Consider the following 18832-nt stretch of genomic DNA (forward strand, 5'->3'; position numbering starts at 1 on the left):
CAGTTGCACAGACTGCAAGCATATGCTCTTAGTGGAAACATTTTTTAATGCATTTCGGAAGTATTTATTGAGCATTGTCCTAGACATTGGAAGTGTGGCAGAGAAAAGGACTGCCAAAGTCTCTGTCATCACAGAGGATATGTTCTTATAGTGGGAGGCAGCAACAAAAAGTAAACAGATGAACCAGATAAGTTGAGATTATTGTAAGTCATATATATATATATAACGAATGGGGGTGGAGAGTGATTTGGTGGGGATAGGGGGACTTACAGAAACAAGGAAGGGCTGTCTGAGGAAATTATCCTTGAGCTGAAGCCTGAATGAGAGAAGGAGTCAGCCATGCACAAAACCCAGGGAACAGGGTGCCAGGCAAAGCAAGTAGTAAATACAAGGTCTGCAGGCCAAGACCAACTTGTGGTCTCTGAGGAAGAGAAAATGCAAGACCAATTTAGTGAAGAGGTGGAGAAGGTGGTGAGAAGGAAAACAGGGCAGAGGAAATAAGATTGATAAATAGGGACAGACTTTTAAGTTATTGGTTTTTGGGTCATAGTCAAAAGTTTGAATTTTATTCTAAATACAACAGGAAGCAACTGGTAGACTTTTAAATGGGTGGAAGGTGTGACGTATGATTACATTTTCAAAAAAAGCCATCTGGTTGCTATGTTTGGACCTTGATTTCATGATTGCAAGAGTGGAGGCAGAGACTATTGGGGCTACTGCAGAAGGGGGTGAGAAATGGCAGCTGTGGGGCCCAGACAGATGGTGAGAAGAGGGAAAACATGAGCTATGTTTTGGAGGTAAAGCTGAAGTCTTGAATGTAGACATGTAAGGTAAAATAAGAGGAGTAAAGTTAGAAAGAAGCAGTGTTTTGAAAATGATTCCAAGCCTATATATTTCGGATGTATTGAGATATAAGTCAAGCTAAGGCTGGGAGGAATCCAGCCCTGGCAGTGCCTGAAATCACTAGGGTTGGAGAATGAAAGTTAAGTTTCTGTAGGTAGACTGGGAATAACCTCAGTATCTAACAGAAAGGAAAGGGTCCTGGGGTAGATGCCATGGAATAGATCCTGCATCCAGAGGTGAAAAACAAAATACAACAACCAAAGGCACTGGCACAGGACAGTGGCAATTCATAATGGAACATCTTGAGATTAAAAAAAAGCAACACCAAACACTTTGAGGTCTAAAGAAATCCCAAATTGGAAAAGCAATCAGGATTTTAGTTTTAGTTTTGTTTTTTGGGGGATTTATTGTTTGTTTGTTCATTTGTTTTACAGAAGAGAGACTCGCAATTGACAGCACAGGCACCATCTTTTGCGTTGACAGCCATCGATGGACATAGGCTTATGTTCAATTCACATGACATGGAAAGTTAGACAAAGTTTAAGTACATTCACTGATAACGTTTAAATACATTAACAAAGTCCAATTTCCAGGACTGGTAAGGACAACCAGGTAGTCTGACAGATGGATAATCCTGTTTCAAAGTGCTTCAGTCCTGATGTTGTCTACCACATGCTCAGATTCACACACGTGAACATTCATTGCCTATGTGACCCTTGTGTAAGTCTTGCAAATTCTCTGAAGCTTAAGAGGGGTTGAAATTTGAAAGTGAAGCCATTAACTATATAATTTGGATTTGTAACTCTATAAATTTTAACTATATAACTTAACTACTTATATATGAGTTAATTATAAAATCATAAGACTATATGATTTTAAACCATATAAGTTTTCTTATATCACACTGCATATAGCTTGCAAGTTTAAAAAATTTTAAAGAGAATTCAAAGGTTTTACTTTTGCATGAAGGGCATGAATTTTGACAATTTCTGAAGCTCTAATGGAATCCAAATTCCTCTATGAACTGGTAAGCTAAGTAAGGCAAAGTGGGTTAGTGACTTGCCTAAGATCACAGAAACAGTGAGCAGCACATCTAGTACCCAAATCACAGATTTTTTTCTGAACAGCCAGTATTAATTGTATATTTAGCAGCAGGAAAAGAAACTTCCATCCAAAGTTGACCTCTTGCAACAGACAGAGCCAAGTGCCGCAGTGTACACACAATGCTAAGAAGAGTCTGATTCCAGTAAGATCTTGGACTAAGATACACTTATCTTAGGTATATTTGACACTGTAATCAACCTCCTTGAAGAAGAAAAAGAGCACTTAGAACTAAAATATTTAGTTAAAATAATTCTTGGATTTTTTTCCTAAATTTCTAAATTTCTTAAAATATTTCCCTCTAGATCCCCACAGCCAGGACAGGTAACTTTTTCATTATGATTCCACATTTCCTGGTCTTCATCTGTTCTAGTTAAGGGCTGGCAAATGCAGAAAAGGTCTTTAAGTTTTTCAAGATGATTTATGTAAAAGTTCTAGTTGGATAACTTATGTCCATTCTCAGTGTATTCACATCAATTTCCCCACCCCATCATCACAATATGACAGGCAAAACTCTTTTATTGCAACAGCCTTTTTTGGCATAGCAATATGCTTACTGTTTTGTTTATAGCAAAAAAAAAAAAAAAAAAAAGAGAGAGAGAGAAAGAAGAAAACAAGAAAAGGCTTAAAGTGTGACTGTTTTTCTCTTCATTTAGAAGCAATCAGTCTCCCTGTTACTGAGCTCTTACTATAGGCAACCACTATCCAGAATTATACCACATCAGCTGTGTGGGAAAAATGCATGCATTGTTTCCTTTTTCATGAGCAAAGTACTATTTGCCAGTTAAATCCCCAGGTATTTAGCTTTCAAACAGTCAGATATAAAATTAGCAAATGAAACATCTGTTCCTCACTATTATTTTATAATCACATTAATTGGCAGATGTCTTTAGGTAACAGAGAAAAGCATATCGGCCATTACTTGTATTTCCATGGGGTTATGCTTGTGACCACTGGATATCACACACCTAAAAGACCATCTCAGCAAGAGATCAAGGTGACACTGGACTCAGGAACTGACTTTCTCCCTACCCAGAGCCTCCTGACAGTAGGGCCAACTGCCCACTGACAAGTGCAAACAGGATGCCCTGTTATATGCCGTGGTGGAGAACCTTACCCTCGCTGCTGCCAGGTTTGGGTTTTCAATTATCATGTAGTTTGCACAAAAGCACTGTGCCAATTCAATTACTGCCTGATTAATGGAGTGTTGCAGGTTTATTTCAGGGGTCTAGCTATCCATTAATTAGCATATTGGGGCCTATACTCTACTGTTTTGTCCTGATATGCTTTGAAAAGTCCCCAGTGCAATTAAAAACTCTAATATGCTTTAAATAGTTATTTGAGAAAACACATCCAGACTTTTTTAAACTCCTCAGGGATTTTTAAGCACATCCAGATTTATTATAAGGCATCTAAAGTTTCTTTAAAAGCACGTTCTTCTTTCCTCTACTAGGTTCTGGGGTGTATCTCCAGTAGAGCTCCTCTTTCCCAGATCTGTGAGAGGAGGAATCCTCAGAAAAGATCTTGTTGGAGCATTTCACTGCATGGTTTGCTTCCCTTCCTTAGTATCTACTGGAGTTTGCTTTGAATTGTAAATTTGATCAGGGGTTGAACCTAAACTGGAATCTTTCAAAGTCCCTAGATTGAGTTTCGTTAGTATTCAATTAAGACAAGCAACTATGGACGAATTGTGAACCATATTATATTTCCTTGCCTCTCCTACCTTTCTTTCCTTTTGTTGGAGATTGTCATTAAGACAATGCTCCCCAGTGGGCAAATAAAGAGCCACTTATTAGTAGCCACTGTGAGCCACTCTTAGGTGTGAGTACAGATGGGCTAGGAAAACATATAGGCTCTTTCTTTAATCCTAGAAAATTCCAATGGGCAATTCAAGATGTTAGAGGTCGCAAGTCAATTCACTTGCTTGCAATAAAAGACTCAGGGGGATAAGACTGGAATAGGAGACTGTGGCTGCCTATTAAGATCCGGGCTAACCGTGTGTGTTATATCTCTGTCATTGAAGAACACTGATTATGTTGTGACACTATAAGTATGAACAATAAGTGTTATACATAATATAGTAAGTGGTATATGCATATAAAATATATGTGATATATATAAATATATAACATGACAAAATGTATGTAATATATTAATATATAAAGTATAAACAATACATTGAGAAACGGGGTCTGTGGTCAATAGGTGAGATAACTGGGAATTAGAGAGAGCAGGAAATAACAGTGGACAGTGAGGAGGTCATTTCAAATTCAGCAATGGGGTGATGAAAAATAAACAACACAGAAGCCAGGTGATAGATTTCCCAAGATATTAAGATATGAGCCAACAGCTGTGTCATGTGTCACCCACCATCTAACCTAAGTGTCTCCAACTACAAGATGGGGATAATGGCCTGAAGACTTCAAAAAATAATCTAATATTTGCCAATATTTTCCTCCACGGTAGAAAGAAAGTTATATTGCATGCATCCAGTACAACACAACTATTTCACAGTAATGATTCTATAAAATCTCCACACATAGCAGTTCTCCAATTATGTTTGCCAATGAATAAAGTATTTACCACCATAGGTCTAATGGATTTAAGGTCTAACTATATCCAACACTACGCTGGGATTAATACAAAACAATTACATGGGTACAGTTTCCCCCATACTGTTAGTCCATACAGGAACTGTTAGGGTTTTTGAAATCAGCAGAACCAAGAGGATATATAAATATATATATATGAGAAAGAGGAGATTTATTATGGGAATTGACTCACAGGATTATGAAGCCAAGAATCTGCCATCTGCAAGCAGGAGAACCAGGGAAGCTGGTGATGTAATTCAGTCAAAGTTGAAAGGCCTGAGAACCAGAAGGAATGCTGATGTGAATTCTGGGGTCCAAAGACCTGAAAACAGGAGCTCTGATGTCTGAGGACAGAAGACAGATATCTCAGCTTAAGGAGGGAAAGAGCAAATTCACTCTTCTTCCACCTTTTTATTCTACTGGACTCTAACTAGATTGAATGAGGCCCACCCACATGGAGGAGGGTGATCTCCTTTAGTCAGTCTACTGATTTGAATGCTAATCTCTTCTGGAAACACCCTCACAGTCACACCCAGAAACAATGTTTTATCAGCTATTGGAGCATCTCTTAAAGCAGTCAAATTGACTCATAAAATTAACCAACATGCTAACCTAGCTAGCATGTGACAAGTATGCACACAAAAGCCAGCAGTGAGGTAAACAGAATAACATCCACAGGTTGAATTTTCCAGTTTCCCAGAATTATTGTACCTTAAAAACATTTGCAGGAGATTAATAGGTAAAGAGGTCACCTATCTCCAAAAACACAGCACCTAATTGTGCCCTTATTTATTCATTTCTATATTGATATATTTAGCTACCATCACTGCGTCCCTATACTAAGGACCATGTTAAGCATTGTACATGTTCTAAGTGCTGTTCTCAACTAGCACGGTGCTTTACTTGTCTCTCTCTTATCTCCATGAAGGGACATCTGTCATAAATTACTATTTCCTAAGAAATGGATCCAATCATTAGCTTTCAGAAGTTTGTTTATCGCATAAGGTATAGAAGGACAGTTAGAAAAAATGAATAAGATTCATTCTCTATAATTCAGAGCTTATTACATTTGCTGAAGAAATCCCTGCTTCCCCAAAATACCTATTTACTATAAGTAGAGGCATGAACATTCCAGAAACTATCTACTTTTCCTGCAGATAACTTCAGGATATGGATATGACAATTTTGGACTCATCTGCATCTTGAAAGTACTATCTTGAGGCAAGAAAAAGAAAATGTTTATGTCCTAAGAAAAGCAGTAGGATTGTTAAATGCATATTTTATAGATCAGGAAATAAGGTCTAGGTCTGTAATTTTGAATAAAAGCAAGTTTCTACCCTGTGTTACTATTATTGATTCTCTCTGGCTCAAACCATCACTAGCTTTTCCTCTTGAATGGTGAGAAACTCATTCGGATTCAGTCCACAGGGGATTACGACATGAAGCATTTGCTCCTGGGCAGTGAAGTGTAAGCAAGTCCAAATGTTTAGCATGGTGAAGGCTGAAGGATGTGGGACCAACTACATCATATACACTGTAGGCTCCAGGGCAGTAGAGCCCATGCGACTTCATAATACCCAGGAGTCTGCAATCGCACAAGCTGGGAAAAAAGAGAACAGAACTTTTGGGGATGAGTGGATAACTTAGCAATGCTAAGGCAGTAAGTCAAAAGTTAGTGTTTCCAACTTTGGAAAATGTATCGTTTATTTTATCCTCCATGCTCTGAGATTCTGCATGTATATTTACATCATCGAAAATGAACATATTAGGATCACTAAACATCATGACTGATTTTTTCAATTCACCGTGCAAACCTCCAAAGGATCTCAGTCATACATTACTTAACCTGAACTTTTGAAGTTTGGTATTATAAGAGAAATTCATTCCATATGCTTCACAGTTAATTGTGAATAAACATGCCTCCCACATTCCACAAAATACATATTTTTCTCACTTCCAACATTTAAAAAGCAATAAAGAAAGGGTCTTTTGAGAATGGTTGGAAAGTATTGAAAAATGAGTTAAAGATATTTTTTAGGTATTAAACAAACTATGTGATTTGAAAAACATATGTCTTGTATTTTACCCATTGTTCCTATAGGGAAATTCAATTTTCAAAACATGTTTTTCTAACAAATGAAAGTAGGGTCTATGCAAACAAACAAACAACCTGGTTAAAGTAATCATTGTTCAGAACCATTAAGAGAATACTAAGAACTTCAATAATGTACAGGAAATCATATAGCCAATAAACACATTTGACTTTTGAATTTTTGTTTCAAGATTGCAAATCTTTTGAAAAATTTATTTCAAAGCAGAATGTTGAACCCTTTTTATTGCAAAATAGCGTCAACCTCCTCGATAAAGCTGATCAACCAATTTCCTCCAAAACAATATTTTAAAATTTTTGATTGGGAATATTTACTTTAGCAGTGTTCATATTTATTTGCTTAAAATCATTAAAATGCTTAAAATAACTTTGAGTCAGTTATGTTAAATGCCATGTTTAATTATTTTACCTAAATTAAGTAGTTTTCTTATGTTGTTTCTGTTTTTTTTTTAAAAAAAAAAAAATTTAATTCGAGATGTCATTAGTGGACTTTTCTAGGTCAAAAAATCATAAAAAACTTTAAAACTATCATAATATTAAAAAACACATATTACATTTCCCTAATGTAGTAAAATATGAAGGCAATGATATAAAACACGCTAATCATTTTTCAGCTTCAAATCACTATAGGTCAACTTTACAAATAATATTTTGTCAACGAAAAATATGATTTTAAAAATACAAGCATTTCTGTGAAATTTCTTCTTGTACAGGAGAAAAATGAGCACATTTCTAGTTTTGCTCTATATGCCAAGTTTCAGCCCAGAGAGAGTGTTTACGGTTCAGATATAAAACCTCAGAAATATAAATGTGAAGACAACCTTAACTACAGTGTTGCAAATGCAATGTTGTAATTTTATATGTTCATCTATCAATACACAGCATGTGCAAACATATGTTTATAGACAGGGAGACAAGAACATACAAATAAGGAGATAAAATTCTTGTATCTCATTTGATGCTCTATAATTTCTATCAATGTATGAATGTTTTGTTTTTGTGTTATGATTTCATTTGAAGTTGACATAATGCGACTTGTGCTTATTTGCAAAGGGCCTCATCACGAACATTCTCAAAGCTGATACTGCCAGCCTGCTTAGAAGACAGGGAAGCAACCTTGCCTGCCGGGACCGTTACAGCAGGCAACGTTAGGAAATCAGAATATTGTGCAATGGGAAACTTGGCAGTTTTTGTTTTTGTTTTTGTTTTGGTAGGCAGCACAGGTATGCACTCAATTTTATGAGCACATCTGGTTTATCTACATTTCTAAATTCGGCCCTTAGGGTTCACAGCAGAAAATTTGTGGCAAAAGAAAGATAAAACGGTGCTTCGGCAGTCTTCCTCTGCCCCGCTGCTGCAGCCCAGCTCATTTGCTAACCATTATGAAACTGAAGCGAAATTCACGGACAAACAAGACAATTTATGTTTTGAAGAAGCCCCCTGTGCCTCTGTGGATGACATGGCCCCCACCACATGGTCCTCAGCCAAAGATTAAAGAAGGTCTGAGGCTGTGTTTGCTTCTTTTTTGTGTGTTTACTCAAGTTACAGCAACATTTTGCAAAACATTTAGGTGAGGTATGTTACGGAATTAGCAGATGGCTTTAATTTTCATTTGGGATAGTAAGGCATATTCCAATTTTCCTTACTAATGTGATGGATGAGTTTTAGGAAGGTTTAAAATAGTAAATTCAACATCGATAGTTGCAGAAAGAATGCAAACTTTTATTATTAAAAGCTAGTATCAGAGTTTTTATGAGCTTTTGGAAGAAAGGTTTAGGATAGTATACGGTAGCAAGGTTTATTATTTTTCAAATTTCATTTCCAGCAGACAGAATCTTGAGGATAAAATTCTTAAAATATGTTTTGTTTTCTTGAAAAATATGTCTAAAATAATTAAAGTTGATTTTGGGCTTATTTTTCTGTAACAAACCTGGCTTTTTCTGATGTTGAAAGAAATTCTTCGCAAACAATTTAGACCAATACTAAGCCTAAACAATAAGAATTAAATAATAAAAGTCCATCCCCCAAACACAATCCCCACACTAACATGTTTTTTCTAACCTGTTTCTATGTACGGATATATCACACACACATTTTATGAAAATGGTATCATTCTCTTTTGCATTTAACTATGTGAAAAAATTATATGTGGGGGCTTATGTTTATAAACATATTCATGCCTCCGTGGAAACAAATATATTTTTATATTCTCAACTTCATTTTCTAAATAGAAACTTATTTTATAGAGATACAGTTATTTAAACAGTCCTCTATCATTTGATCTATAAGTTTTTCCCAGTGTCTTGCTATCAGGATGTAGTATTCAAGTATTTTTTCGTTCAAAAATAATTTATTATTGATCTCTGTTTTTCACTTACTCTCTTCTTCCTTGTCCTTATTTCTAATAAATAATTTGTCTTCTTCTGATTAGTCTGTAAGGGTTTTAAAATATGATGATTATAAGACTTTATCATATATACCTGTCAGTTTTCTTAAATTTTAATTATGGTGTCACTTTTAGTCACATATAAAATTTTTAATGTACTGAAATATACCTGTGGCTTTTTATTATAATTACTGGGGGAAAAAAAGCCTTTCCATTTACACTTGTAAAACTGAAGTATTTTGACAGTTATCAGAATAAAAGTTCACTCCATTTACATATTACTATTCATGTTAAATATAGTTTTACTAGTTGGTTCATTAACTCCAATAACAGTTTTATGATTTATTGTTTAATCATGTTCTTTGTCATTTACAAGAATAGCGAAACTCACACCTAAAGTTAGCATTCATTTCCCAAATTATAAAATGAAAGATGTCTGTACAAAATAATTGTTAAAAGAGATACTTAGGATCTCACAAATCCCTGTAGGGTCACCTCCAGACTTCAGTAGCATGGATAGCAAAATTCTTGTACCTCTTGGTGTATTCATTTAGCTTTTTTTTTTTTAAATTAACAAATATTTTCTGAGTGTCTAACAGGCACTGACCTAGGTATAAGCTACCTAGAAGCAAAGGAATGTGAACGTGTTACCTTTATCAATGAAGCTAAAATTATTGGTGATGGAAAGAACACTAAAATTAGAGTTACAAAAACAAAATAGTTGTAATTGTTGACGAGGAGAGGCAGGTCCTGCCTGAGATTGTAATTGGGGAACTAACCTTAGTCTGGGGTGATCAGAGAGGGCTTCCCTGAAGAGGTGATATTTCATTTCAGCTGAGACATGACAGAAGGTTTAGAATTGGCAAGGTAAAGAGGAAAGGAGTATGTTCCAGGCAGAAACAGAGGCACGTGCAAAGCCGGTGACATGGGGAAGAGACTGGTACAAAAATACTCTGAAAATAACAACTAAAACCAAAAAAAAAAAAAAAAAAAAAAAAACCCAGATAATTCAAAGGCATGACTAAAGGGCAGAGTTGATGTGTGTGATGAAGTTGGAAAGACAGTGAGTGGTGGAATGTGTAAGGTTTTGCTGGCAGTGGTGAAGATGTTGGCTTTAGGCTTGGAGCAACTGGCAGATGGTGTAGACATCTAAGGGAGGACACTCAAGGTAACTGTGTTCCAGCGGGAGTTGGGCAGAAGAGAGAGAGATGACGAATTCACATTTTGGCACGTAGATTTTGAGATGCCTACAACATTATACTAAGTCAGAGGCGACCTTCATTGAATCTTAAATTGGTGGCTGGATTTATGGATCTGAATCTCTGAGGGAAGGTCTAGAAGAGTTATTCTCAGCTGGCAGCAGTGGCCCCTCTCCCCAGCAATACTTGACAATGCATGGAAACATTTTTGGTTTTCACAACTGGGAGAGAGGAGGGTGTTTCTGGCATCTAGAATGTAGAGAGCAGGGATACTACTAAGTACCCTATGAGGCATATCATAGCTACTCAAAACAAAGAATTAACCCTCCCGGAATGTTGATAGTGATGAAATGGAGAAACCCGGATGAGAATCTGTAAGTCCTTAGTTGGTATTTGAGGTTATATAGGCAAATAAGATCAGTAAAGACTAGAGTAAGAGAAGAGGACCAAGGACAGAGTCGTAAGAAACTCTAATTGTTAAAAGTTGAGAAGAGGGGACACCTTCAAAAAACGGAAGAAAAAAACAACCCGGGCTGGGCACGGTGGCTCATGCCTGTAATCCCAGCACTTTGGGAGGCCCAGGCGGGCGGATCACGAGGTCAGGACATTCAGACCATCCTGGCTAACACGGTGAAACCTGTCTCTACTGAAAATACAAAAACAAAGTTAGCCGGACATGGTGGCGGGCGCCCGTAGTCCCAGCTACTCGGGAGGCTGAAGCAGGAGAACGACGTGAACCCAGGAGGCGGAGCTTGCAGTGAGCCGAGATCGCGCCACTGCACTCCAGCCTGGGCGACAGAGCGAGACTCCATCTCAAAAAACAAACAAACAAACAAACAAAACCCGTAGATGTGGCAGCAAAAATGGTGCTCCTGCTATGATTTTTATTGAAATCAATTGCATTAGTTAACTGCTGTTGTGTAGCAAATTATCCCAGAATTTACCTTAGCATCTTGCAACGGTAAACATGGATTGCCTCACACAATTTCTGTAGGTCAAGAATCTAGGAGGGTCTTGTGTGGGTTGCTGTGGTTCACAGTCTTTTACAAGTCTTCACTTGAGTTCTCTCCCAATGCTACAATCTCCTTGAAGTTCAGCAACGGATGGGAAATCTGATCCCACCTTACTACTGCGATTATTGGCAGGTCTCCACTCCTCACCAGAGGTTCCAGTACCCACCAGACGAGCCCCACAGTAGGGTTGCTTAAAACCTGACTGCTTGATGTCATTCATCGTTGCCGCCATTCATTAGTTAAGAGTTGCTAAATCCAGCCGACACCCAAAGGGAGCAGAATTAATCTCATTTCCCTGAGATTCTGTGTTTCTTCTATGGAAGTCTTACTTCAGAGTACACAGTAGACATCTGGCCAACCAATAAGTTGACTCAGCCTGGGTAAGGTGTTAACTCCAGTCACATCCGCTCTGATGAGCAAAGTTTTTTAGTCCAAACATATTGCAGTGCTTATCTCAGAAAAAAGCAGTTTGCTCTGCTTTTGAGGGAAGCAGTTTTTCGGGAGAAGTGTGGCCTCGGGAGGAGTGGTTGTGTGTCAAAGGAAAAAAATCAGCTGGATCTGGTAGAGAGGAGTCAGTTCCTCTACCCTATGCGCCCTTCACCCTCTGCAGTTAGCAATAACCAGATTTTCATGAAGATGTTGGCTTATATTCTATGTGACTATTTTTCTGTGGAAAAAAGTATTGTCTGACTTTTGCAGCAACAATTAGTTTACCAAAATCTGATGAAGCTCAACACATTAGTGCAAACTTGAATCTTTTCTAAAATATTAACTGATTATTGACTTTATCTGCCAGGGAAAAAATGATTGCCAAAAATACAGATTTTATTTTTCTCAAATGTTCTTAGTAAATGACATGATATGCCACTACTCCCATTGGCCCCAGGTTAGGAATTTTAAAGCATTTCCTTTCACTGGACTTGAGTACTAGACATCAGCTTGAGTTCATGTTAAAGAAAAAGTGAATTTTACCTATGCCTTCTTCACAGGCTATGACAATCTACTCAGGCACCATTATCATTAGTTGATTATGTATTGATTGCTTATCACACATACACATATACCTCTTTTCCCCTTTCTTCCTCTGTCTTCATACAATATTGGAAATTGAACTTTATTCCTGAGAAAAATTTACAGAGTTGGCATCTGGTTACGTGTGGGCATTTTGACACTCTAAGTTTTTATTGAGAAGGCTTTCTAAAAATAGCTGCTTTAGAGAGAAGTGGATTCATTACTGTCATTCCCATTTTAATGGAAATGTCTACAGTGAGCCTTATCTTCCCACAGAAATATACCTGGGCCACGAAAGCCACTGAGGAACTCGGAGGCAGACTCTGTGTGTTGGCAGAAACCCATAGCATCTCAAACATTCGCAACAGGCGCTCCTTGGAATCACAAATGCTGACCATTGGCAACTTATTTGTGAAAACAGCTAATGCTGACTCTGCATTTGTCCCCCCTCATCTCCGCAGGCCATGCGCTCAGTAAGGTGGGCTGCTCAGCCTCCTTGGGGCTAGGTGACAATGCTAACAGAGTCCTTCACATAGGACTTCACAAAGCCTATATGTGCAGGATGCTTTCACTGCAGGATTTTCTTAATATCACTCATTTATATTAATATTAGGGCTTTAAAATGTGAAAGAGGCCAAAGCAATTTTTAAAATTATATGCTAATAAACTAAAATCAAATTACACATTTTTTTCCACACTTAAACCAATGTTATCAGTATAACAAGGCGCACACACACACACACACACACACAAAAACCCTAGGCGAAAGTGAAATATTTACTGCAGTAATCACTGTTAAAAAAAAAAAAAATACAGCTCTTATGAACTCCTGTCTTTGTGGAACATGAAGTAATTTCTTTGAAATAAAGCAGTTCTCATACCATTATTTCATATCATCTTACAATCCAAGGGCTTGAAAAAGAATCTCACCCAGATTAAAGACTAAAAAGAATTTAAAATACTGACATTGAAACTGACTCACTTTTTGCTAACCCCAGTTATTAAATAAGTGAAATACATATCATCAAGCAAAAGCCTCATTATAATCAGAAATCTCAACCTAAAAGGAGATCGTCATTCTGACTAGCAACAAGTGACTAGATGAAAATGCACTGAATTGCACTTACCAAACTTTGCAACTGGCTATTTTTACCTGATTTAGCCAAAATACATGTTTGTGCTTAATTGTACATCTCATGTTTAGATTCATTCAATATTCGTTCGTTTATGTTTGGTTGAAGTAAGATAGAATCGTAATGACAAGGTAACCAGTGAGGCTTGTTTTACTAAAAATAATTTCAACCTATACAAGGATAGACTTTAGCAAATCAAATTTTATTTTCTCAACAATTCTATGCTTATATCCCTTGCATGCCTTTATACTTCCTTGAGGATCTTATCTAAATGAGATACCCACAGAGGCATCTTGCATGGTCAGCAATTTTAATGGGAATCTGTCACTTCAAGAATCTCAAAACTTTACAGATTCTCAGTAGCATGATTGAGATGTTGGGAAAGTGTTCTTGTCACAACTCTAAACCTAGAAAAGCTGGGAACAGCAAGGGGAAAATAAGTCCTCAAGGTCATTCAAGGTTAGCAAGCAAGACTTGAAATCTAGTACTCCTGGCACCTACTCTGCAATTTTAACCAATATGCCATCTTGCTTATCTCTTTCTGATCTGCCTAATGAGCAGCTGTCGAGCATTAAGCAAAATCATCCCATCCCTGCTAAAAATACACTGTATACGCCAATTTTCAAAAAGGAAGCCAAGGAGACGATGTATAGTTTTCTGTGTCCAGGTGCTTTATTCAGTCCCTGGTCTTTATTTAGTTCTTGACGCATCCCAATAGCCGTCCTGTTTGATGACACTTTATGATAGCCCCAGAAGTCACTGCTGCTGGGAGTGGTTGCAGATCATTCCACATTCACGATTTAAAAGAGAATATCATACGCCAGGGACAGGAAATATTTGCAGAGCTAGAAGCTAAGTGACAGGAACATCCTTTATCAAACATCACACTATTTCAGTTACAATATTCCTAGAAAATTCCAGAAAGGAGCAACATGGATAAGTATAATATTCACTGTACAAAAGAAGACTTCCCCTTTTTAAATTTACTTCAATCTTTTCTCTTTCATTTAATGTCAAAGTTAGCACCCAATTCACCTACTCAATACAATATAATCCGTAAAAATGGGTAAAAGTTTCATTCAAATATTTCCACAACGAACTCAAAATATTTGACTTGTCACTATAATTATTCTCCACATTTTAGGAATGCATCTTTGGGTTTATATTCAAAGTACTTTACAAATATATTTTAATAGATGTAGTATAGTAATAAGTAACCTAGAAAACACTGGTTTAGGTTGCATATACATCAAAGTATATTTCAGCAATTTTTTATACCTATGATACATAAAATGAAATATCTTCAATTAAACTCATTATATATTAAAATTACAAAGCGCTCCTCACCTTACTGTAGATTCATAATTTCTTTCATGTTATGTGTCATAAACTATGACATTTTACGTTCATGAGTTAGACTGGGTTTGGTAGTTTTAATGATAAATATACAACAGAGAAATTAATTTAAATTGAGATACGTAACGTAAATCATCACAACTGCAACCAGGAGACGAGCTAAAGTTCGCTAAATAAACATTGAGATAGAGTTTTGAGCAGGCAGATGCTGAAGACTTGGTATTATTTGAAGAACCAAAAGAAGGAGGGGCCTGAAGAGAGTGAGTGTCTGTGCATGTGTGCTTTCTAAGAATAGGAGAGTCAAGATCTTTGGCCAGGAGAGGAGCAATGTAAGGAAAAAGCAGTTCACCCTGTGTGAGTGAAATAAAATGGAATAGTCATTTTATACAAGCTAGTGGCTAAAAATAAAACGGAAATATATTAGTAGAGTCTTTATTGTATTTTGCAGCAAGGCCAGAGGGAAATTGCAGAAGTAATTTGTGAATGGCTTCACTCTTAAATTCATGAAAGTAACTTCCACATTTATCTCTTGGACCAGTCTGTAAAGTGGGATCAAGCAGGTATTTATAGCCAGCTGTATGTTTATTTGCATAAGAACTCTAAGACTGTTTAAAGCTAACACTCTCTAAGGAATACTGATTATTGCCAAAATTATGTAAAAACAATAACGCTAATTGTCAAATGAATTAAATTTATGAAGTGTCTGTGTAATACGTAAAACAATAATCCTGAATGTGTTCAGGTGAGAGTACATATCTGCAAGTTATACCATACAATACGGTATGGTTTGTAGTTTAATTTTATTAACAGTGTTTTCAATGATTAGGAGATTTTAATTTTGATAAAACACAATTCATTGTTTTTTCTTTAATGAATTGTGCTGTTTTGCTGCCTGCCTTGGACTTTTCTTTTTTTTTTTTTTTTTTGAGATGGAGTCTCACTGTGTTGCCCAGGCTGGAGTGCAGTGGCGGGATCTTGGCTCACTGCAAGCTCTGCTTCCCGGGTTCATGCCATTCTCCTGCCTCAGCCTCCCGAGTAGCTGAGACTACAGGTGCCCACAACCATGCCCGGCTAACTTTTTGTATTTTTAGCAGAGACGGGGTTTCACCATGTTAGCCAGGATGGTCTCGATCTCCCGACCTCGTGATCTGCCCACCTTGGCCTGCCTTGGACCATTTTTGCTACTATAACAAAACACCTTAGACTGCGTAATTTAGAAAGAACAGTTCTGGAAACTGGGAAGTGTGAGATTAAGGTGTCTGATTCAGTGCCTGATGAGGTCCTACTTGCTGAGTCTTCATGTGGTAAAAGCAAAAGGAGCTAGGAGTTTCAACATCTTTTACATGAGCACTAATCTCATTCAAGAGAATGGAGAGCTCGTGACTTATTCACGTACTCAAAGGCCCCACTCTTAATACTATCACAATAGGTACTGGGTTCCAACATAGGAATTTTGGAAGGACACACACATTTAAAACATAGCAGAGTCATATTTGAGAAATCTTTGCCTAGCTCAAAGGTTTTCCCTTACTTTTTCTTCTAAAGTAATTAAAGTTTTATATTTTTAGATCTATGAATAAATTTGAGTTCATGTTTATGTGTAGCATGAAGTAGAGATTGAGTTTCTTTTCATTGTTTACAAGGAAATCCAAATATTTGTTGCAAAGACTACCTTTCTCTACTGAATTTAAAACATAGTTATTTGTTATTTATGGAATCATTTTATAACTTTTTCATGACTACATTTTTGGAAAATAGGTGAAATACGTTGAGAAATTTTTTTAACTAATAGTCTTTTTGTTGGTATTCTTTGTTTTAGATATCACTGATTTAAAATATGTTGGTGTCTTGTGACTCTTTTAAACATCTTTTTTCAGGCATAATTGACATATAAATTTCATATATGTAGGGAGTGTGATTTGATAAGTTTTGACAAATGCATATGCCAATGAAACTACCAACACGTTCAAAATGACGAACATATCAATCACCCCTTTGTAATCCCTCCCTCCTCAACCTTCCCACCCTATCTCTAGTTAATCACTTACCTATTTTCTGTCATATAGATAATTTACATGTTCTAAATTTTATGCAAATGGGATGGCAGCATATGTACTCTCTTTTGTCTGGGTTCATTCATTCAAAATAATGATTTTGAGATTCATTCATATTGGTAAGTACATAAAAAATTCATTTCTTTTTCTGTCAATTAGTGTTTCATTGTGTAGAGATACTACAACTTATCAAGCCATTAACCTATTGATACACATGCAGGTCATTTCTGTTTTTTGGCAATTACAAATACCGTTGCTACAAACATTTAAGTACAAGTCTGTGTATACATATCTTTTATTTATCTTGGAAAATTACTTGGAAATAATTAGCTAGGAATAATAGCTGGATCATATTAATATAATAGATGTCTACCTAACATTTCAAGAAATTGCCAGACTATTTTGTAAGGTAGTTATATAATTTTATATTCCCACCAGGAATGTAAAATGTATGAGAGTTTCAGTTTCTCCACATTCTTGGCAACACTTAATGCAATTAATATTTTAAGTTTTAGCTATTCCAATATATGAACAGTGGTGCATCATCATGGCTTTAATTTGCATTTCCCTAATGATTAATGATATTGAGTATCTTTTCATGTCGTTATTTGCCATCTTTATAAACTGGTTGTCTATTGTTACATTTTGTGTCTTCAAATACTTATTCTTACTAGAAGTCCTTTGTTGGATGTGTAATTTGCAAATATTTCTAACAGTTCTGATGCTAAGTTTTTTGGTCTGTTAACAGTGTCTTTAACAAAGCATTTTTTAAAATTTGGTTGAGTTCAGTTTATCAAATTCATATTTTGTAAACTATGCATTTTGTGTCATGTGTGTACTTTCTGCCTTACAACAGGTTACAGAGATTTTCTTCTGTATTTCCTCTAGAAGCTGTATGGTCCTATATTTTAAATTGAGATGTAAATTTTTACTTTACGTGTGAGAGTTAGGCCAGTGTTCTCTTTTAAAAATATGGATTTACAATTGTTCCAATGGCATTTATTGAAAACAATATCCATCTGAATTGAATTGTTTTGCACCATTGTCAAAATAGGAAGAGAAGAATAGGATGGAATAAACCGGTTTCCTATTACTCTAATTAAGTACAACTAAAAACTCTGGACATTACATTTGAAATAAGCAAAGGATAACTCTGAAAAATAGAAGAATACAAACAGCTTGAATCTTAAGACTAAAGGAATGAAAAGAACTGTGAGTTTATTGGGTTTTCTTTTTGCTTCATGTATCCCAGAATAGGTGCTGGAGAAGCTGGCAACCTACAGATGTCCACAGTCAAAGAAGAAAATTATTCAGAAGTAAATCTTCCTTTCTTTAACCAAAGGAAACGATAGTTTTGCTTTACATCACAGGAAATTTGCAAACAATAGTCACTCTACTACTGCCAAGTACCAACATAAACACTGTGACTACTCCCTCCACCTCTGACAGGAAAGGCTGAGTGGAGACCCTAGACTTCCACTCTCAGAGGGCTGTAACAAGGCCTCCAGCCCTGTCTCTGAGGCCAAGTGGGGACCTGGGACTTCATCCCTGTGAGGTCATAATTAACCTAAACTTTCGCCCTACCTGTCAGTACAAGGCGGTACTTATCCCCCACACCTCTTCACCCACCAGATCAAGTCATACAAGGTCTGATAAGAAATAAGATTTATAAAAGATGCAGAATCTTATAAAACTCAAACATGTCCAGGTCTCAATTGAAAATAACTCATTATACTAAGAACCAGTAATATCTCAATCAGAATGAGAAAAGACAGTCAACAAAAACCAACAAGAGGTGACACAGATGTTAGAATTTTCTGACAAAAATGTTAAACACATCATAAAAATATAGTAAGTCTTCACAAAACATTGTCAACAAGTTCTTGGAAACTTTGACTTTAGCACAACAAAGCAACTTATAACAAAACCAATTTTACCATAAGTTAATTCATATAAATGAGACTTGTTTCTACAGTATATTTCTGGTCACAAAAATATCACCAAACTTCTAAGTAAAGAACAAAAGGCTCCAAAT

Source organism: Chlorocebus sabaeus, chromosome 14, assembly GCF_047675955.1.
Source record: "Chlorocebus sabaeus isolate Y175 chromosome 14, mChlSab1.0.hap1, whole genome shotgun sequence".
NCBI classification, from domain to species: domain Eukaryota; kingdom Metazoa; phylum Chordata; class Mammalia; order Primates; family Cercopithecidae; genus Chlorocebus; species Chlorocebus sabaeus.